At 46.5% G+C, this 23,434-nt stretch overlaps 1 protein-coding gene across 3 annotated transcripts in view; it reads right to left on the bottom strand.

The window, feature by feature from the left end:
- The window catches only part of RIPK1 (receptor interacting serine/threonine kinase 1), a 150,750-nt gene extending 131,280 nt beyond the window's left edge, over positions 1 to 19,470 (bottom strand). For 2 of the 3 annotated variants that reach the window (XM_044293588.1, XM_044293589.1), the window contains exon 1: positions 18,891 to 19,470. The gene's annotated coding sequence lies outside the window, so the exon portion shown is untranslated. The remainder of the gene's footprint in view (positions 1 to 18,890) is intronic. The other variant, XM_044293586.1, reaches the window with a different exon arrangement.
- Positions 19,471 to 23,434: the final 3,964 nt, after the last annotated feature.

The raw sequence follows: 23,434 nt of genomic DNA, 5'->3' as shown, positions 1-23,434 counted from the left end.
TCCCACGCAAGACGCCCGGCAGCCGCCACAACAGCAGCCAGGCACCCACGAGCGGCGAGCAAGGCAGTCCAGGAGCCAGACCCAGGTATAACGCAGCGTCACCACTCAGTGCATCGGCTCTTCAGCGTCAGCTGTTCGGCATCAGCTGTTCGGATGGAGCCGGGAACTTGGAGGGAGGAGGCCAGCGAGAGCGAGACGTGACGTATTCACGTCATCACGCCGTATTCCTGGTTCCTGTGGATCTGCAAAACACATACAGACCTCTGAATGGAGCCTTACAGGGGGGTGATCAATGACAGGGGGGTGATCAGGGAGTCTATATGGGGTGATCACCCCCCTGTCATTGATCACCCCCCTGTAAGGCTCCATTTAGACGTCCGTATGTGTTTTACGGATCCACGGATCGGATCCGCAGAACACATACGGACGTCTGAATGGAGCCTTACAGGGGGGTGATCACCCCATATGGACTCCCTGATCACCCCCCTGTCATTGATCACCCCCCTGTAAGGCTCCATTTAGACATTTTTTTGGCACAAGTTAGAGGAAATAGATATTTTTTTTGTTTGTTTTTTCTTACAAAGTCTCATATTAAATAGCAAAAAAAGGCGGCTCTCCACTTGTTTTCTGGAAACAGGTGCTCTTGCTCAATTATGACTCACCCTTGTCACTTTTAAATAGTTAAAATTATGGTATTAGTGAGCAGGCACTCTAATTATGGGTACATGGAGGACAATTTATTATTTAAAAATATATAGACATAAAGCAATCACAATGTTCATATAAAAATCACAATGTTCATAAAAATGATTAAATATCCATAGAAATAGTATTAGCAGCAATAGCAATGGTTAATATCAATAATAGCAGTAACAGTTTAAGGATATCAGCAATATTACAATGAATATACAAATAAAAATTAAAATAGAAAGCAGGAACAACTTGGATTAGTGGCAATTAGTTCCATGTACTAGTCCCCATAGAATATATATTGCACTGTTTGTTTGGAGTTCTTTGGATATCTCAGCAAAATAGCAACAATGTTTGTAGCAATTGTAGCAGCTTTGTTATTTACTTGTGGCAGTGTTTGTAGCAATTTTACTAACAGTTGATTGCTAGATATCCACACGCTCAGATGCAGTCTCACTTGTTTTAAGTATAGAGATAGGGAATGTTCCGTCTGTGCACATTCAGTGCTTATGTTTACTCACAGTTCAGCTGTTCTCTGGTGCGGCGTCCCGCTCCTGCTGTGAAAACAGCCTGCCCTTAGTATTGCAGATCCTCCGGTCACAGCTTATTCAAAGAGGTCAGCGTGCCACGTGTTATGGCAGCGTCCCTGTTGAGTGTCAGTTTCAGCTGTCGGGGTTCCGTTTAGGTCAGTTATCGTGAGTTCAATGTGTTCAATTCCTCTTGGAGCGCTCCAGTAGTGTAGTTTTAAATCTTCATATGCTTGTTCACCCAAACATGTTTCGGAGCGCAGACTTGCTCCTTCCTCAGTGGTCCTCTCACTAATACCATAAAGTCTCATATTCCACTAACTTGTGTCAAAAAATAAAATCTCACATGAACTCACCATACCCCTCACGGAATCCAAATGCGTAAATTTTTTTAGACATTTATATTCCAGACTTCTTATCACGCTTTAGGGCCCCTAAAATGCCAGGGCAGTATAAATACCCCACATGTGACCCCATTTCGGAAAGAAGACACCCCAAGGTATTCGCTGAGGGGCATATTAAGTCCATGAAAGATTTAACTTTTTGTCCCAAGTTAGCGGAAAGGAAGACTTTGTGAGAAAATAATTACTAAAAAAAAATTCCGCTAACTTGTGCCCCAAAAAAAATAAAAAAATCTTCTATGAACTCGCCATGCCCCTCATTGAATACCTTGGGGTGTCTTCTTTCCAAAATGGGGTCACATGTGGAGTATTTATACTGCCCTGGCATTTTAGGGGCCCTAAAGCGTGAGAAGTCTGGAATCCAAATGTCTAAAAATGCCCTCCTAAAAGGAATTTGGGCCCCTTTGCGCATGTAGGCTGCAAATAAGTGTCACACATGTGGTATCGCCGTACTCAGGAGAAGTTGGGCAATGTGTTTTGGGGTGTCTTTTTACATATACCCATGCTGGGTGAGATAAATATCTTGGTCAAATGCCAACTTTGTATTAAAAAAAAAAAAATAGGAAAAGTTGTCTTTTGCTGAGATATTTCTCTCACCCAGCATGGGTATATGTAAAATGACACCCCAAAACACATTGCCCAACTTCTCCTGAGTATGGCGCTACCACATGTGTGACACTTTTTTGCAGCCTAGGTGGGCAAAGGGGCCCACATTCCAAACAGCACCTTTTGGATTTCACAGGGCATTTTTTACACATTGTGATTTCAAACTACTTCTCACACATTAGAGCCCCTAAAATGCCAGGGCAGTATAACTACCCCACAAGTGACCCCATTTTGGAAAGAAGACACCCCAAGGTATTTCGTGATGGGCATAGTGAGTTCATGGAAGTTTTAATTTTTTGTCACAAGTTAGTGGAATATGAGACTTTGTAAGGGGAAAAAAAAAAAAATCATAATTTTCCTCTAACTTGTGACAAAAAAGTTCTATGAACTCACTATGCCCATCAACGAATACCTTAGGGTGTCTACTTTCCGAAATGGGGTCATTTGTGGGGTTTTTCTACTGTCTGGGCATTGTAGAACCTCAGGAAACATGACAGGTGCTCAGAAAGTCAGAGCTGCTTCAAAAAGCGAAAATTCACATTTTTGTACCATAGTTTGTAAACGCTATAACTTTTACTCAAACCATTTTTTTTTTTTACCCAAACATTTTTTTTTTTAATCAAAGACATGTAGAACAATAAATTTATCGAAAAATTTATATAAAGATGTCAATTTTTTTAGAAAAATTTTACAACTGAAAGTGAAAAATGTAATTTCTTTGCAAAAATTTTGTTAAATTTCGATTAATAACAAAAAAAGTAAAAATGTCAGCAGCAATGAAATACCACCAAATGAAAGCTCTATTAGTGAGAAGAAAAGGAGGCAAAATTCATTTGGGTGGTAAGTTGCATGACCGAGCAATAAACGGTGAAAATAGTGTAGTGCAGATTTGTAAAAAGTGGTCTGGTCATTAAGGGTGTTTAAGCTAGGGGGGGCTGAAACTGCTAACCGACTGACCTCTTCACGGATCATCTGCTTAATGTTGCCCATTAATCCTTTCAAGCCCGGAGATTTTTATTTTTTTCTCATTTTCGTTTTGCGCTCCCTGCCTTCCCAGAGCCATAACTTTTTTATTTGTCTGTTCACATAGCCATATGAGGGCTTGTTTTTTTGCAGGACAAGTTGTACTTTCCAATTTCCAATGCCACCCTTTTATATTGCATATGATGTAGTGGGAAGCAGGAAAAAAAAATCCAAATGGGGTGAAATTGCAAAAAAATAAATAAATTTAAAAAAAAAAACACACAATTCCACCACAGTTCGATGTGCGATAAAACTGATTGGTTATGTTTATTCTACAGGTCAGTACGAATCCAATGATACCTTCTACGTATAGTTTTTCTTGCGTTTTGATAGTGATAAAGTAAAAACATAAAAGCAGCACATCGGGGGCGTGGCTTGGCGATGGAGGAGTAAGGACGCACTTCACTTCTGCTCCTGTACTCCGCTCCGTTAGGAGACTGCATTAACCCACGCAGAGATCACATTTCTCCATCAAAATGGTCATAAAGAAGAAGAAGTCAGCTCCGGTCCATCCTGGGCAGCCAGACTCCACTCCCTCCTCACAGAACATCGAGAAGTTCTTCTCTACCGGCGACCAGCGCTCCCTGCATGCGGCGCCACAATGGCCGACACAAGCACCTGAGCTCTCAGAGGGAGAGGAGCCAATGCCGCAATCCGGAATGGACACCGCCGAGGAATCAGCAGGAACAGCCGAAACGGAGCTTGCGATTGAGGTACAGGGGAGGGAGTCGCAGGCAGGGACAAACTCACCAACCCCACACGGCCCCACGGCCGATTGGCGGGAAGACGCCATTGCTGGAGACCGAGGCGAGTGGGATTTTCCCCCACTGGGTCAGCCTGATGCACCACTTGTGCCTGCTACATCGCCTTTAGGCGCACCACCCGCCACAGCTAAAGATTTTGCAGCAGCGGCGTCGCGGAATTTATATGTGCACCATATTCCTCTGACATAAAAGAGCTCCGCAACCAGATTTCATCGATGCCTACTAAATCCGATATGGAACTTTATTTTACTAGACTAGAAATGGTCTATAGAGCAGAGATGAACTCTATTAAACGCAAACTGCTTTCCATAGGAGAGAGGGTCACGGAGATAGAGCAATCAGTGACCACTGTGAGCGCTAAACAGGATTCTCAGGGGGCCATTTTGGAATCCCATTCCTTTCAGCTACAATACTTGGCGGATGCGGTGGACGATGCTGAGAACAGGGGCAGACGAAATAATATTAGAATACGGGGTCTGCCTGAAACAGTATTGCCTAAAGAGCTGGATAACACACTCCAATGTATTTTCAATGGTATCTTGGGGTCCCCCCCAGACACACCGCTGGAACTGGACAGAGCTCACCGCGCGCTAGGTTCCCTACCAGCGGACTCAGCGAGTTAGGGATGTCATATGTAGGGTACATCATTATAAACAAAAGGCAGATATCATGCAGAAAGCCAGAGAGGCAGGTCAAGTGCTATACAAAGATAACCCGATACAGATACTATCTGACCTCTCACGTCGCACACTGCTGAAGAGAAAAGCCCTTCGTCCGCTATTAGCTATACTACAACAGCATAACATCCCCTACACATGGGGTTTTCCATTCCGCCTTCAAGTGCGCATAAATGGGCGCACGATCTACCTTACTCACCCTCGGGATGTCCCGTCCTTTGCTGCTGCGGTTGGAGTCTCACCAGTAAAGATTACTGACTGGCCCTCCCTACCGGATAATGCCAGATTGGACTTACCACCTAGACCGCAAAGGGAGCCCAAAACTCCCCGCCGTAACCCTCACCGTAGCATCAGGAGTCAAGGCCCGGGAGACCTCCAAGATGAAGCGGACATTGCCTGATTAGGCAGAGTTTGTAGGAGGAATCTCCTCTCATGATTCTTACAGGACTGTTCCTTGATGATGCCATGTGGATTGAGTTCTAGATCCCGCGTATTGCTTTTCAACTCTCTAGTTGTGTGTCTTATATGGGGCTACCACCCCAATGTTTTCTACTTAGGGGTCACTGCTAGTGGCTTTTATGTTCGTGGGTCCCGGGCTGGCCCATCTCCCACAGAACCGCACAGATGCGCTCTGTGGTCGGTGGGGCACCGCGGAACTAGTTCTATACTGCCCTACAAGCTGTAAGGACAGTGGGCGTCCTGCTCTTTTACTCATCACTGAGGTGCTGAAGAAAGTGTTTGCCCAGTCGGGAAATGTTTTTTTTTCATGCATGCTTGCTGATCCCGCGCTGGCCCACCTCCCTTGAATTCAGCTCAGACTTTTTTGAGTCGTGGTGGGCCACTGTGGAATCGGCTTCGCCGTGTAATGAGAGCGGTTGCCTCGCTGGTCGCTTCTCTAAGAGGACGTCAGGTGGAATGGCGCCCATATAATGCCTGTTTTGTGGATTGTAATAATTTAGCGGGTGTGCATACTGGTCCCGCGGCGACCAACATAATTTGCTTTGTAAAGGCGGCACGTTGAGGCGGTGTCGGGTTGCCGTGGAATCAGTGTGGATTTAACCAGCTGGGGCGAGTAGGGAGGGAACTTTATGTCTCCTGACTCCTAGAAAAACACTTTAGTGAGTGGGGTTGGTCGGTACTCACATAGATCCCACAGTTACCCACTGCCTGTGACTAGATGCTGGGCTTGCTGTCATGGGGATGGATCATTCTGGAATCACTGGTGTTTTGTATTAAAGGTCTGTACTGAGAGTTGGCATACGTCTCTCTGGGTTATGTTTACTATGCGTTATGCGCCATATGGTATTTACATGCCTACCCCTAAGGGTAATGATAGTTATAGCTACTATGCTTATAGATTTTATGTAGGCCCACATATTTTGGCCCGCAGTATGTTCATTCAGTTTTTTTACTTTCTGACTTTCTTCTTCTTACGTTTCTCTTTTACTTGGTCTCTGTGTGAAACGCTTATATTTGAGTAGATTCCCGGGGTCTCCTGGGGAGTTGGAGTCGGGAGAGGATCATCTATCGAAAACCCGTCTCACTCAGGGATTCACACGATAGTGGTTGTGTGACAACACCCCTTCCATTAGGGACGCTACCCCATAATCGGGTCTGGTGTTCCTCTTTTTTGTCGCCGCACATAAGGGGACGTATTTAATTGCTTCTCTCCTCTTCTTTCTTTTCTCCATCTCTCTCTATTTTAATCTTTCACCTACTACCTCCCCTCCTTTGACTCATTCCTTCCCCTGTCCATATCTCTTGGAAAATGAGTGCTTTCAAGGTTGCCTCCTTGAATGTTCGAGGGTTTAGTACCCCACAGAAAAGGTCCCAGATATTATATCAAATGCACAAACAAAAAGTCAGCGTTTTGCTATTACAGGAAACCCACTTTGGTGAGGGTACAAGTACCGGCGATTAAGAATAGATATTTTCCTCACTGGCATCATAGTCCCAGTACTAATTCCCGATCTAGAGGGGTTTCCATAGCCCTTCATAAGTCATTTCAGCGAACGATTGTAGATGTCTGCATGGATGGAGAGGGGCGTTACATTTTCCTTAAATTAAGGATTAATTCCTCAATGTTTACGATTGCAAACTGGTACCTCCCTAACGTTAAACAGATTTCTTCTTGCAGGTGCTTTCTGAGTAAGCTGGAGGAATTTATGGAGGGTCAGGTGATTGTCGGTGGAGATTTCAATTTTACGCTGAACCCAGCCCTTGACTCTTCGGCGAGACAGAACACTGCCTCCTGTAGACAACTACGATCTTTACTTGCACGGTTGCACTCCCTTCAACTCATTGATGTTTGGAGGACGCTACATCCCCACGGTAGGGACTATACCTTATTTTCGTCTCCTCACCAATCGTATAGCCGCATAGACTTTTTTCTCATAAGCCACCATATGCTGGCTTGGAAACCTGAGGCCTCCATTGGTGACATTTTATTTTCCGATCATGCGCCCATATTCTTCTCCGTGGAACTGCCTGATGCACTGGCAAAACCATGGAATTGGAGATTGAATAATAACCTTCTGAAGGATGTGGTGTGCATGGCGGAGGTACGTGGTGTCATCAATGAATTCCTTCAAATTCACTCTACTGACCCCACGCCACTCCCAATTCAGTGGGAGGCGATGAAATGTGTCCTTAGAGGCACGTTCATAAAACATGGCTCTAGACTGAAGAAAGAAAAAGCGGCGACGCTTGTGAAATTATTGACCCAGGCCCATGATCTTGAAAGATCACATAAGCAGTCACTTTCTACCAGCACACATGTTGAACTGCTTAAGGTGCGGGACTCCATTAAAACCCTGATAGACCAGAAATACAGGAAATTCCGTGACCGTGGGAGAAGACTCTTATGAATCCTCCAATAAATGTGGAAGGCCATTAGCGCGACTGTTACACCCCAGGGGCCCTCAAACCTTCATACCTTGTATTAAGAGGGATGATGGCACTAACACACATAACCCCACAGACATAGTAGAAGTCTTTAGGGAATATTACTCTAAGCTGTATAATCTTAAAGGTCAATTCTCCGATATGCCACCAACTGCCTTAGAAAAGTGGATTGAGAAATACATCACTGAAACGGCCTTACCCACGATATCTGGGGCGGATAAAGAAAGTTTAGATGCCGATATTTCTGAGGGGGATGTTAGAAACGTTATTAAAAACTCGCCAAGTGGGAAATGCCCTGGCCCTGACGGCTTCACAACGGCCTTCTTTAAACAACTTAGCGACCTACTGGCTCCGTTCCTCGCAAAGTGTCAGTATGGGATCTGCATCTCCACTGCAGGGTGGCAGATCGCTGTCTACACATTGCAGCACTATGGGTCCCAGTACTGGCTTACCTTGTAGGAGACGCAGGTGCCCGCCAGCATACCGCCGCATCCGTCCTCTTTGCCAGGTGTCATCTGATGAGCTATAGCACGCGCGCGTGCACCTCTCCCTTTCTTATAGGAGTAGGCAGCTGGTTCCTGATTACCATCCCCACCCGGAGGCGGGACTATCTTGTATTTAAGGCAGCTTCACTCATCATGAAGTGCCCAAGCGTGGTTGTTGTACCTCTTGACTCCCGCTGAAGCACTCCACTGTGTCTGTTTATTGGATTTCCTGGATTCTGACCTCCGCTTCATTTGACTACGTGTCTGCCTGCTGTCTGTTTATTGGACCTCCTGCATTATAGACCTCTGCACTGCCTGACAACGCATCAGTCCATCTCTTCCTGTAAGTCTGCCTGGACCCAGACCCTGTGCTGCCTATGAGACTGCTTATATCTGCACTGCCTGATTATGCATCTGCCCATGTAAAGTCTGCCTGGATCCAGACCCTGCGCTGCCTCTGAGACTGCTTATATCTGCATGCTATATTGCTCTGAACTTTGTGTTGCCTGTATCTGTCAAGTGACTTTTGAATACTGTCTGCCAGTAAAGACCATCTGTTACTTTATTCTGCCTTTGTTGGACTCTGTTCACACTACTGCAGGTAGCTGCATTCAAGGTAACAGGTGCAGACACCAGGATCCTGTCTCTGAGAGTCAGCAGTCAGCAGTATTGGACTAATTCCAGTCCTCTATCAGCTGACACAGAGGATCCACATCCTCTGGTCGTAACACAAAGGTCTTCAACAGCATCGGTCCTGGGTCTTTATTCCCTAGACAATCGCTAGAGGCACATATAAGTGTTCTCCCTAAACCAGGAAAAGATCATTCTTTGTCAGCTAATTTCCGGCCGATCTCACTGATCAATATAGATATCAAATTGTACTCTAAAATACTAGCAGATTGTTTGGGATTACAGGGGCCAACCTTTGTCCACACAGACCAGGTGGGGTTTGTTCGCGGAAGAGAAGCCAGGGACAATACTATTAAAACAGTGATACTTACGGATATAGCCAGAAACAGTAACTCGCCTTTATGCTTACTCTCGATCGACGCTGAAAAGGCCTTTGACAGGGTCCATTGGTCTTTCCTAGACTCAACATTACGACAAATTGGGGTAGGCCCAAAATTTTTAAATTGCATACGTGCCCTATATTCAGATCCTACAGAAAAAGTAAGGGTTAATGGGCTATTATCTGCACCCATACCAAATTCGTAATGGGACTAGGCAAGGTTGCCCGCTTTCCCCCCTTTTATATATATTAGTGATGGAGCATCTGGCCTTAGCCCTCCGTAAGAACTCATCCATTCACGGTCTTACAGTCGGGAGCAGGCAGTATAAGACGGCGTTATACGCTGACGATCTCTTATTATATATCACTCAGCCGCGTATTTCTATCCCTTCGATTCTAAAAGAATTTGAACAGTTTGGCCATTTGAGTAATTTTAAAGTTAATTACACAAAATCCGAAATCCTCAATGTAACTGTCCCATATAGTGAATTTGCGAGTCTTCTGTCAGCCTTCAGATTCAAACATCAACCCATCGCCATTAAGTACTTAGGGGTACACATACCAGCTGACAGTAAACACTTATTAACATTGAACTACTTCCCTTTAGTGGAAAAGATAATTAAGGATCTTGAGACTTTCAACAAAAAGGAGCTATCGTGGTTTGGACGGATCAATGCCTTAAAATGGACATTTTACCGAAATTTTTATATATATTTCAGGCACTCCCACTTTCACCACCATCCTCCTTTTTCCGGAAAGCCAAAACGGCATTCACTCGTTTTATATGGGGGCAGGGTAGCCCACGGCTGGGTCACTCTACTTTGACCAGATCTAAACTCCGAGGGGGCGTAGGTTTACCGGACCTCAGGTTGTACCATTCAGCTGCAGTACTCATTATAGTGTTAGACTGGCACCACAACTCTGACACGAAACAATGGGTTAGTTTAGAACAAACCCTATGCACCCTTCCTCTTAAACACATTACTTGGCTATCATCTGTGGATCGCCCACGATCTTCTAACCACTCCTTGTTATTGCAACACACCATCAGACTCTGGGACTCATTAATCCTCAAGGGGATGTGTATCAGAAGACTTAGCCCGATTACTCCTATCTTTCATAACCCAGCATTCCGAGCTGGAACAGGTAGGGACTCATTCTTAGGCTTTAGGACCTCGGATGACCCTCGCTTTCATCATCTGATGCAAGGAGGTGCATTTCCTTCTTTTTCAGTCATGTCCAACAGATTCCCGGATAAAAAGATTTCCTGGCTGGAATATGAGCAAATTAAATCATTCGTCTTGTCCAGGGGAGCACAGTGTTCTTTTGGGGCCTCGCTCACAGATTTTGAAAAATTGTTTACTTTGTCTTCTCCACCGACTCACCTTGTTTCCTTCCTGTACCAGATCCTTCTAAAGGATTCTCATAAGGGTAGCCCGAACTTCATCAAGGGCTGGGAGTCAGATTTAGGCACTAGCATAGCAGAAACAGATTGTCAAAAAGCTTTTCTTTACTCTCACAAGCTGTCTATGGCATGTGCCACTCAGGAGAAGAACTACAAAATATTATCCCGTTGGTATAGATACCCGGTCAGACTTCATAGAATTTTTCCTTCAGTTTCGGAGTTATGCTGGAGATGTTGCAAAGACTGAGGTACGATGCTTCATGTATGGTGGGGCTGCGACTTAATTAAACCCTTTTGGGATTCAGTATTCCAAGCATTCAATACAATTTCTCCAAAACCAGTCAATAATTCTCCTCAAGTGGCGCTCCTCTCCATCCTTCCGGGATCTATGTCGTCTCAAAAGGGGTCATTACTACGATTTTTTATCACAGCAGCTAGGACAGTGATCCCTAGATACTGGCGTTCAACACAGGTTCCCACGATGAGGGATTGGCTTCAAGAAATGCAACAAATAGCCAGAATGGAGGAGATCTCGCCAGAGGCATCCGACTTGTCGAATAAATATAACAAGACATGGGCGAGTTGGGCTGCGGCAATGGAGTCCCCGGACTTTCTCGCTATCATGGCTACATGAGGTAGGAGGACCTTTATATACGGTGGTGATGTAGGCTTTAGGTTTTATATCTCCTTTAGCGAAAGAGATATGGTCCCTTCCCTTCCCCCCTCTCCATCTTCTTTCTTCTTTCTTTCTGTGTTTTTCTTTTTTATTGATCACTCTCTGTTGACAACCTGATCAACGAATTATGACAAGACGGAATAAATATGATAGGACTGTGCGATACTTGTAAGTGCTCTCTTGTAAGTGCTGTCTTGCCTTATTGTACCAATACTGTCAGAAATTGTCATGGCGCTCCATCTGGAGCATTGTTATTCTGTAAAGTTTAAACTGAAAACTTCAATAAAACTTGATTAATCTAAAACATAAAAGCGGGAAAGAAAATAAAATCGGTTTCATTTTTTTTTTCCGCTATGTTTTGACCCCTATAACTTTTTGGTAATTATGTGTACGGAGCTGTATGGGGGCTAATTGTTTTCGGGGCGATTTGAACTTTTCATTGATACCATTCTGGGGTGTGTATGACTTTTTTGTAGAAAATGAAGTGACCAAAAACGTAGAATCGGCCATTTGGATGCTTTTTTTTTTTCATTTTGCTGTTTGCCGTATGGGGAATACATTTTTATACTATAGGCGTTTTCGCACATCGCGACACCAATGATGTGTATTTTTTTTTTACACTTTTTTTTATAGTTCCCATAAGGAACTATAACAATCAGATTGCTATTATCATATGATTTTACTAGTTTCCTATGGAGCCCTATTACAGGCAAGGGCTCCATAGGAAATACTATGCAGCAGCCTCCTGTCATTCATAAAGACAGGGGCTGCTGCATACACGCTCCCGCTCCTCCGATCAACACACAGGGGACCCGGAGCACCACCAAAAGAGCACACTTTCAGTTTCAGCGCACTCAGATGCGCCTCTCACAGCATCTGAGGGGTTAAATGTCCGCGATCAGCATTACTGCCGGTTGCGTACACGAGCCGCGGGTGTCTGCTAAAAGAAGCAGGCGGCCACCCGCGGCGGGCAGGAGCGGGCGACATATTTAAACACCCGCCCAGTGCTGTACATGTACGGCGCTGGGCATGAATCAGTTAGACGGTGCTTCTTCCACCATTAACTTGCAGATACACACTTGACATAGAGGTTTTGCCCAGGCAGAAGGTAGCTTCTTTTTACACACAGCACATCCCCTTTCTTTTGCTCTGGAGGTCTTCCTAGAAGACTCTTAAGACACCTAAGCACAAAACATGACCCCATGAGCATTATTCTAAAAAATTCATGCTGGGGTACAACCCCACTTACCCCACCCTGGTACCGATGTATCATCGGTGGTTTCAGCATGCTGAGCCTACTCCATCTCTCACAGCAAACCAAGCCAGAATAGAGGAAAACTGCCAGCCTACTCCACTCGGCATGGCAGTGACATGGCTGGGCTTTTCTCCTCGGCGGCGCGCGCAAGCTGGCTCCATCCCCTTCCAGTCCGCAGCATCCAGCTTCCTCCCACTGCTGCAACCCGGAAGTGAATCCAGCACGCTGGCTGGCAGCCGAACATGCGAACATGGCCGCAGAGGTTTGCAGGAGCCCATAAAGATCAAAACCTTCCCAGGACCAGAGAAGGGGAATGAAAGGGGTAGGGAGAGAGAAGGGAGCCCAGACTTCTGCAGCGGCGGAGTCTTACGCCGCACAGGGTAACCCTCCTCACACTTAATAGTAGCCGGGGCCTCCGCAGCTCCTACTTAGTCTTTTCCAGTGCATCCAATTCCCTCCTGCCTCTTAGGACAGGAAACAGAACTGGAGGTAGAGGGGATGATCCCTCTTTTAAAAGGCAGTTCTGGTTCCTGTTTCCTGTCCTGAGGAGGTGGAGGCGGTCTCTCCAGGGGTGCTGTCATAGGCGAAAGAGAAAAATTAGCAAATGCAAACAAAAATTGCCTCCAAAGGTGTACATAGCCTTTAACGAGGGAAAAGTTTTTTTTGTTTATACTTGAAGCTTATTTTTTATTTTAATAAAACACTTTTTTTTATTTTTGTCTCACTGGGGGACTGATACACACTGTATTGTAATGCACTGTGTCAGTTTCACTCTGACACTTACGCCTATCAGATCCAGCTGTGGCAGGGCCTGATGGGCTTCTGTAGCTGACAGACCTGGAGGCCTTTCTATTTTCATGGACTGCCACAGCAACCTTTGGCACCCTGGCCCAGAGTCCCCTCCCTCTGCCAACTGCTTAGATGCAGTGGTCAGTATTGACCAACACATCTAAGAGTTATACCGCTGGCATCAGAGCTTTGAAGGATAATGGCAGTAACAGTTAGGTCACTATCCTGATCAAGTGAGCACAGTTCCTGCTGTACAGCAGAGCATGGGAACTCCTTGCAAGCTGCGTCGTACTGTACATATACGGCTGATGTTGGGAAGGGGTTAATGTGGTTTAACCGCTACATGAGAACAAACCCTTACACAGTCCACACCATGTAAAGTTTAGGAGCTGCTTTTAGAACTGGTTAGGACCTGTTCAGGACTGATACATGCAGTGGCATACTTCAAATGTACACAGAACGTACGCCTGAAGGGCGGTGGGAGCAAAGCCTAAGGCCCCTTTCACACGGGCGTTGCGGGAAAATGTGCGGCTTTGTTGCGGGAACACCCACGATTTTTCCGCGCGAGTGCAAAATATTGTAATGCGTTTTGCACTCGCGTGAGAAAAATCACGCATGTTTGGTACCCAAACCCAAACTTCTTCACAGGATTTCGGGCTTGGGATCGGTATTCTGTAGATTGCATTATTTTCCCTTATAACATGGTTATAAGGGAAAATAATAGCATTCTGAATACAGAATGCATAGTAAAATAGCACTGGAGGGGTTAAAAAAAATATATATTTAACTCACCTTAGTCCACTTGTTCACGCTGCCCGGCATCTCCTTCTGTCTTCATCTTAGCTTTTTGTAGCAACAAGGACCTGTGGTGACATCACTCCGGTCATCACATGATCCATCACCATGGTAAAAGATCATGTGACGGACCATGTGATGACTGTGACGTCACCACAGGTCCTTGTTGCTACACAAAGCAAACTTACGTCAGAGGATTCCGGCAGGCAGTTCCGTAGCCAGAACTGCCTGCCGGATCCGGTAATCCGGACGCAAACTGATGGCATTTGTCAGACGGATCCGGATTTGCTCCGTCTAAAGCCACAAATAACAGTTCTGTTATACACGACAGAAAAACTAAAAATAATCCTTGTAGGACTTTTTTCCCGTCATATATAACAGAACCGTTATTTGTCATTCTGTCCTAAAATTCCGTTATATGCCATGATAATGTTATAACAGAACCCTATAACTGAATTTATAACGCAAACGCAAAACATAGAAACATAGAATAAGTTGGCAGATAAGAACCATTTGGCCCATCTAGTCTGCCCAATATACTGAATACTATGAATAGCCCCTGGCCCTATCTTATATGAAGGATGGCCTTATGCCTATCCCATGCATGCTTAAACTCCTCCACTGTATTTGCAGCTACCACTTCTGCAGGAAGGCTATTCCATGCATCCACTACTCTCTCAGTAAAGTCATACTTCCTGATATTACTTTTAAACCTTTGCCCCTCTAATTTAAAACAATGTCCTCTTGTAGCAGTTTTTCTTCTTTTAAATATTCTCTCCTCTTTTACCTTGTTGATTCCCTTTATGTATTTAAAAGTTTCTATCATGTCCCCTCTGTCTCGTCTTTCTTTCAAGCTATACATGTTAAGGTCCTTTAATCTTTCCTGGTAAGTTTTATCCTGCAATCCATGTACCAGTTTAGGCTACTTTCACACTTGCGTTCGGGGCTCCGCTTGCGAGTTACGTTTGAAGGCTCTCACAAGCGGCCCCGAACGGATCAGTCCAGCCCCAATGCATTCTGAGTGGATGCGGATCCGTTCAGAATGCCTCAGTTTGGCACCGTTTGGCCTCCGCTCCGCTCAGCAGGCGGACACCCGAACGCAGCTTGCAGCGTTTTCGTGTCCGCCTGGCCGTGCGGAGCCAAACGGATCCGTCCAGACTTACAATGCAAGTCAATGGGGACGGATCCGTTTGACGTTGACACAATATGGTGCAATTTCAAACGGATCCGTCCCCCATTGACTTTCAATGTAAAGTCAGGAGTCCCTATTAATATACCATCAGATCGGAGTTTTCTCCAATCCGATGGTATATTTTAACTTGAAGCGTCCCCATCACCATGGGAACGCCTCTATGTTAGAATATACCATCGGATTTGAGTTACATCGTGAATCTCAGATCCGACAGTATATTCTAACACAGAGGCGTTCCCATGGTGATGGGGACGCTTCAAGTTAGAATATACTGAGAACTGTGTACATGACTGCCCCCTGCCCCCCCCCCCCTCCTGTATTTAACTTATTGGTGGCCAGTGCGGCCCCCCCCCTCCCTCCCCAGTATTAATTGTAACCAGTGCGGCCCCCCTCCCTCTATATTCATCTGTGGCCAGTGCGGATTCCCAGTATTAAATATGATCAGTGCGGCCTCCCCCTCCCTCCCTCCCCAGTATTAAATATGACCAGTGCGGCCTCCCCCTCCCTCTATATTTATTGGTGGCCAGTGCGGATTCCAAGTATTGTGACCAGTGCGGCCTCCCCTCTTCCCCCCCCCCCCCCCATCATTGGTGGCAGCGGAGAGTACCGATCGGAGTCCCAGTTTAAATCGCTGGGGCTCCGATCGGTTACCATGGCAGCCAAGACGCTTTTGCAGTCTTGGCTGCGATGGTTACTTAGCAATCTTAGCATTATACTTACCTGAAGAGCTGCGATGTCTGTGTCCGGCCGGGAGCTCCTCCTACTGGTAAGTGAAAGGTCTGTGCGGCGCATTGCCTATAGCACAGACCTGTCACTTACCAGTAGGAGGAGCTCCCGGCCGGACACAGACATCGCAGCTCTCCAGGTAAGTATAATGCTAAGATTGCAAAGTAACCATGGCAGCCAAGACTGCAATAGCGTCTTGGCTGCCATGGTAACCGATCGGAGCCCCAGCGATTTAAACTGGGACTCCGATCGGTACTCTCCGCTGCCACAAATGATGGGGGGGGGGGGGTGATTTTACTTAGGGGGGTGGGGGGAAGAGGGGAGGCCGCACTGGTCACAATACTTGGAATCCGCACTGGCCACCAATGAATATAGAGGGAGGGCCAGGCAGCAGGGGGCAGTCATGTACACTAGGTTCTCAGTATATTCTAACTTGAAGCGTCCCCATCACCATGGGAACGCTTCTGTGTTTAGAATATACTGTCGGATCTGAGTTTTCCGAAGTGAAAAATCAGATCTGAAATAAACAGTTATGCAGACGTATCCGTTCTGAACGGATGCAAGCGTTTGCATTATAGGAGCGGATCCACCTGTGCAGACACGCAAGTGTGAAAGTAGCCTTAGTAGCTCTTCTCTGAACTCTCTCCATATCCTTCTGGAGATATGGTCTCCAGTACTGAGCACAATACTCCAAATGAGGTCTCACTAGTGCTCTGTAGAGCGGCATGAGCACCTCCCTCTTTCTACTAGTAATGCCTCTCCCTATACACCCAAGCATTCTGCTAGCATTTCCTGCTGCTCTATGACATTGTCTGCCTACCTTTAAGTCTTCTGAAATAATGACCCCTAAATCCCTTTCCTCAGATACTGAGGTTAGGACTGTATCACTGATTTTATATTCTGCTCTTGGGTTTTTACGCCCCAGGTGCATTATCTTGCACTTATCAACATTAAATTTTAGTTGCCCTTAGGCGAAAGGGTCATTGACCTGGTTAAAGGGGTTGTCCGGGTTCAGAGCTGAACCCGGACATACCTCCATTTTCACGCCGGCAGCACCCCTGACATGAGCATCGGAGAAGTTCATGCTCCGATGCTCTCCTTTGCCCTGCGCTAAACTGCGCAGGGCAAAGGCATTTTTAGTAGTTCCGGTGACGTACCAGGGCTCTCCATGGGGCTGACAGGAACCCCGGTGACGTCACGGGCACTGGTGGGCGGGATTTAGCTCTGCCCTAGCCAGTAAAACGGCTAGGGCAGAGCTAAAGGCCCTCCCCTCAGAGCCGGTGACGTCACCGAACACACTGCCGGGCGGAAGTTACCGCCCGGCAGTGTGTTATTGAAAACAAAAGAGCCCGTGCCCTGCGCGGTTTAGCGCAGGGCTCGGGAGCGCATCGGAGCATGACATGCTCCGATGCTAGGCTCAGGGATGCTGCCGGGGTGAAAATAAAAGGTATGCCCGGGTTCAGCTCTGAACCCGGACAACCCCTTTAATTCTGGAGCCTGTTCACAGGGTCCATCAGATACCGTATGCCAACAGCTTCAGGGTAAGTTCACACGGCAAAACAAGCGGCAGAAAGATCAGTGGCAGATTACTAGCTAAAACCGGTCGTGTTTGGCGTTAGTTGTGCAATTTGGTGGAGGTTTTAGAGCATTAGAAGAATATTTTGCTGAGGTTTCTCTGCTTCCCCATTGACTTCTAGGAAATCCACAATAATATCTGCTTCCAAGAAGTAACAGGTCACTTCTCAAGTGTTTTCCAAATCAGCTACTAAAAAAATACTTTTTCGATTTTACACTGTGTGCCCAAGGTGGAGTTTTTAACATAATAATAATAAAAAATAATATTATTTATATAGCGCCACCATATTCCGCAGCGCTTTACAAATTTATAGGGTTCATGTACTAAACAAAAGTAACTGGTTAATATGCAACTGAAACACTAGAAGTCAGGGCCCTGCTCGCAAGAGCTTACAATCTATGAGATTGTATTTTGTATATGACATTAAGGCCTCATGTACACGGCCGTTGTTTTGGTCCACATCCAAACTGCAGTTTTTGCGGCTCAGATGCCGACCCATTCACTTCAATTCTTTGCTCCGTTTCGTGGCCCCGCCAAAAAAATAAAAAAAATAATGCAACCTATCCTATTCTTGTTCGTTTTGCAAGAATAGGCAGTTATATCAATAGCTGTCCGTGCCGTTCCGCAAATTGAGGAACGCACACGGACGTCATCCGTGTTTTGTGGATCCGCAATTTTCGGACCGCAAAACACACAACGGTCTAGTGCATGTAGCCTTAAGGGGTTATTCATCAAATGTCACCCATATGCCGGGCCCCTCACACCGATTCTCCTGGACCCCACACCGCCGCTGCTTCTTCCCATGCATGGATGAAAACACCCGGTATCGGGGGGAGGCAGCCAATGGCAGGCGGTGACAGGGACGAGCCTCCCTAGTGTCACCCGCAGACAAGGACAACAAATACATTCCTGTGCATGAGCCCTTATACTGGCGTACTATCAGAGCGCTGTCTGCCCACCAGGGCAGAATAAGACATATTCTTTGAATTTGATGTGAACATTACCTAGTGGTAGTTTTCTGACAGAAAAGTGGCTGAAAAGCTAATAAATGAGTTGCCATTGTACAGTTCCAGTCACTTTTCCCAGACATAGGGCAAATTGTGGCACAGGGGACCCATAAAAGTGGTGCTGGGCTCTAGCGCCTCATATTGACCTGCCCTCTGCCTCAGTGCGGTTTTTGCAGTCACTTCCTGCTGTCTGCACATAACCTGACTGATCCTGGTAGTGAAAGCTTTCACTTTCGGTTCCACCGTTTTCTGCCCCAGTGAGTGGCAATGGATTGCCCATTCTACACGGACATCACACCCTGGCATTATTACCTGGCACCCCACCTCTGACACCAAAGCCACAAGCGGCAGTGGCGACTGTTCACACACAAGGCCTCCCTCACCTGTCACATACACGATGCTGGAGGACGTATTCAGTGGATCCCTAGCGTCCACTACATAGCACTTTGTGTCCACAGGCGAGAAGCTCAGCCCTCCACGACTGGCAACATGGAAAGTCCAGCGAAGTTCTAGCCGGGAGTCTCCTGTGTCTCTTCAGAACCGACAAGTTACCGCTTCCTGGTGAAAGAATGTTAGTTACAGCGCCGTGCACCGCCCCTTCCCTATTCCGCCCTGACATTACACCATGGTGCTACGTGTGAGACAGGGCTTTCCCGCGTCTCCTGAGGTGAACCGCTGCAGCACTTCCCTGCTGTACACACTGCTGCGCTTCTACTGCTCCGGTCACTGAGGACACAGGAAAACCGAGGAGGAACCTCTCTTTTTTTTTATAGCCTTCAAGTGACCGTAGACGAAAAATACATATACTAAGCAAAATGTCACCAAAATTCTGTCACAATATCTGCTTTTACATGTGGATGCGTTTTACTGGTCACCATGCAAGAGGTGGTTCCAATTACAGAGATTATACTGTATATATTTTTTATATACAGGGGTTATATGTATATTTTTAGCCGTGTCACATTTATTTAATAAAAAAAACACTTTATTTGGGAAAAATGGCCTGTGTGTATCCGTATCCACTTATTTAATGTAATTTTTAATTTATTTTGTGCACTGTTGTCCTTTGTACTGGAGAAGGTGTGGGGGGTGCTTTTTGTCTAGTTTTGCAGTTTACATTTTATGCTTGTGGCATGGCGAGGTAATTATTTTTAGCAATTTTTAAATATGGCAAAAAAGGAATTCCATTCAAAACCGTGACCATGGATATCACAAACTGGTTCGTGTGGAGGCAAACAGAAATTCTTTTTGCCTCAGATACTGACAGAGCATACAGAACTTTGTACATGTGGGCCAAAAAAGGATTTATCTATTTATGTGATAAAAATAAAAAAATGCATAATCATTATTTATACATGGTATGTTTGTAGGGTACAGATGGATCTCAGCACGTCGTAGCATGTACGGTGGGAAAATGACTACTGTGCAGTAGAGCAACAATCAGTGGTCATGGAGTTTGTTTACCTGTCAGACAACTGTCCCAAGATTTAAGCTCCATATACATGGCGGAGCTGTCCTGACTGAGCTTCTATAGCAGCTGTTGTGAAACTACAACTCCCAGCAAGCTCTTTCCACTTGTGTGGGAGTTTAGAGAGCAACCAAGCAAGTGTGCATGATGGGAGATGTCGTTTCACAACACTTGGAGTGCCGGAGGTTGCTGACATCTCCATCAGGTGCTGTATGTACAGTGGATATAAAAAGTCTACACACCCCTGTTAAAATGTCAGGTTTCTGTGACGTTAAAAAAAAATGGGACAACTTTTTCCACCTTTTAATATGACCTATAAATTGTACAACTCGATTGAAAAACCAACTGAAATCTTTTAGGTAGAGGGAAGAAAAAATATAAAAATAAAATAATATGGTTGCATAAGTGTGCACACCCTTAAACTAATACTTTGTTGAAGCACCTTTTGATTTTATTATAGCACTCAGTCTTTTTGGGTATGAGTCTATCAGCATGGCACATTTTGACTTGGCAAGATTTGTCCACTCTTCTTTGCAAAAACACTCCAAATCTGTCAGATTGCGAGGGCATCTCCTGTGCACAGCCCTCTTCAGATCACCCCACAGATGTTCAATCGGATTCAGGTTTTGGCTTTGGCTGGGCCATTCCAAAACTTTAATCTTCTTTTGGTGAAGCCATTCCTTTGTTGATTTGGATGACTTCAGATGTGTTTTTGCAAAATGTAGCCTGGCTTGGATGTTTTTCTTCGTAAGAAAAGGCTTTCGTCTTGCCACTCTACCCCATAGCCCAGACATACAGGGAGTGCAGAATTATTAGGCAAGTTGTATTTTTGAGGATTAATTTTATTATTGAACAACAACCATGTTCTCAATATACCCAAAAAACTCATTAATATCAAAGCTGAATATTTTTGAAAGTAGTTTTTAGTTTGTTTTTAGTTTTAGCTATTTTAGGGGGATATCTGTGTGTGCAGGTGACTTACTGTGCATAATTAGTAGGCAACTTAACAAAAAACAAATATATACCCATTTCAATTATTTATTTTTACCAGTGAAACCAATATAACATCTCAACATTCACAAATATACATTTCTGACATTCAAAAACAAAACAAAAACAAATCAGTGACCAATATAGCCACCTTTCTTTGCAAGGACACTCAAAAGCCTGCCATCCATGGATTCTGTCAGTGTTTTGATCTGTTCACCATCAACATTGCGTGCAGCAGCAACCACAGCCTCCCAGACACTGTTCAGAGAGGTGTACTGTTTTCCCTCCTTGTAAATCTCACATTTGATGATGGACCACAGTGTCAGAACCTCCCAGGGAGCCAGTAGTGGGATGAGGAACCCACTGGCAGTAAGCAGCTGACAGCCCAGAATGCGGTACAAGTTTAGGGATAATCCAAGAGGGGTAGTCAATGTCCAATCCGGGTCGAGGCAGGCAGCGAAGGTTCAAGGCGGAAGACAGTCCAGGGGTCAGTAGCCGGGAAGGATACAAAGAAACAACAGGCAATAGAAGGATCTGCAGGGAGGCTAGGTGTTCACCATAAGGTGGAATAACTCAGCAATGAACCAGAGCTCAGGCCAGGTCTTTATAGCCAGGGAAGGTAGGAACCACCCTCCCCAGGAACCAATGGCAGGCGAGGAAGGTGGAAGGTGTGTACTGGGAATCTCCCTCAGCAAGGCTCACACCTGACAGCCGGATAATGCAGGAACTCTATGCACCCGGAAATGTGCGAGCAGCCTGTGTACTGCGCACACGCCGTGCACCCGCACCTCGGGCACCAGGTGTTCTACCGAGCTGAAGGGGAACCCGTGCCCTGCGCCGTGCCCGTGGTCCCAGAGTAGGGGTAACACCCCCTGCTTCCTGACAGAGCCCCCCACCAAGGAGCGGCCTCCGGACGCGACCCTGGGAAGGCCTCTCGGGGTGAGCCCGATGGAACGCCCGCACCTTGGCGGCCGCATGGACATTCCCCAAGGGCTCCCAGGAACGCTCCTCGGGACCGTACCCCTTCCAGTGGATGAGATACTCCAGGACCCCACGCTGGCGGCGGGAGTCCAGGATCTCCTGGACTTCATACTCATCATCGTTATTCACCTGGATGGGAGGTGGTGGAGCAGGTGCCCGGTCCGGGAATGGGTTGGCACGGTGTGGTTTCAACAAGGACACGTGGAATACCGGGTGGATTCCCAGGGAAGTAGGCAACTGGAGCTTGGCTGCAACGTTGTTGACCATACTCACGATCTCAAAGGGACCAATGTAACGGGGTCCCAGTTTTCGGGAGGGACAGGACAGCTTGAGGTGCTGTGTGGAAAGCCACACCTTGTCCCCGTCTTTGTACCTGGGGAATTCTGTGCGTCTACGGTCTGCCTGCATCTTGTGCCGCTGCTGAGCGGCCTGGAGTTGTTGCGTTAGGGTCCGCCTCAGTTCTCGTAGGAGCCGGAGCCGTTGAGCCACTTCAGGCACTGGGACATCAAGGGGGAGATCCGGGAGAGTTGCGGGATGATAGCCGTAGTTGGCATAGAATGGTGAGAGCCCAGTGGAGGAATGAAGCTGATTGTTGAAGGAAAATTCCGCAAAGGGGAGATGGCTCACCCAGTCGTCTTGTAGATGGGATGTGTAACAGCGAAGGAACTGTTCGAGAGTTTGGTTGGTCCTTTCGGTCTGCCCATTGGACTGGGGGTGATAGGCAGAAGACAGGCTGCGAGTGATATGAAGGCTACGGCAAAACTGGGTCCAAAAGCGGGAGGTGAATTGTGAGCCCCGGTCTGAGACGATGGAATCAGGGAGCCCGTGCAACCGGAACACGTGTTGGAGGAACAACTCTGAGGTTTTTTGGGCCGTCGGGAGACCGGAGGTCGGAATGAAGTGGGACATCTTGGTACATCTGTCAACCACCACCATGATGGTGGTACAGGCTTGTGAAGGCGGTAAGTCCACAATGAAATCCATGGCTATGTTGCGCCATGGAAGGGTTGGCACTGGTAGAGGCTGTAATAACCCAACAGGTTTTGAGGTGGGACGTTTGTAGAGTGCACACACGGAACAAGACTCTATGAAGGAGCGTACGTCGGCTGCCAAAGAGGGCCACCAAAACTGACGTAGGATGCATTCCATGGTGTTGCGCCTACCTCGGTGGCCTGCTGTGGGGTGGTCATGGTGATGCTGTAGTACAGGCAGTCGCTGGGAGACTGGGACGTAGATCCACTGTTGGTGGTAACAAAGCCCCTGCTTCGTTGGCAGATGGGCTGCCTCCTCTGGAGCTGGCATGCTGGCCCGTCGGATCCTCTCGATCAAGGAGTGTTGGGTGGCTAGAAAGTATGCGGCTGGCAGGATCGGTTCCGGAGGTGCAGGATCGGCCTCGGAGGAGCACATACGGGACAAGGCATCAGCCTTGCCGTTCTTGGATCCCGGTCGATAGGTAATCTGGAGGCGAAAACGGGAGAAAAAGAGAGC

This window comes from Bufo gargarizans, chromosome 5 (genome assembly GCF_014858855.1).
Source record: "Bufo gargarizans isolate SCDJY-AF-19 chromosome 5, ASM1485885v1, whole genome shotgun sequence".
In the NCBI taxonomy this organism is placed as follows: Eukaryota; Metazoa; Chordata; class Amphibia; order Anura; family Bufonidae; genus Bufo; species Bufo gargarizans.
The sequence above is the reverse complement of the archived record's forward strand: the minus strand, read 5'-3'. Positions and strand labels throughout refer to the sequence as shown.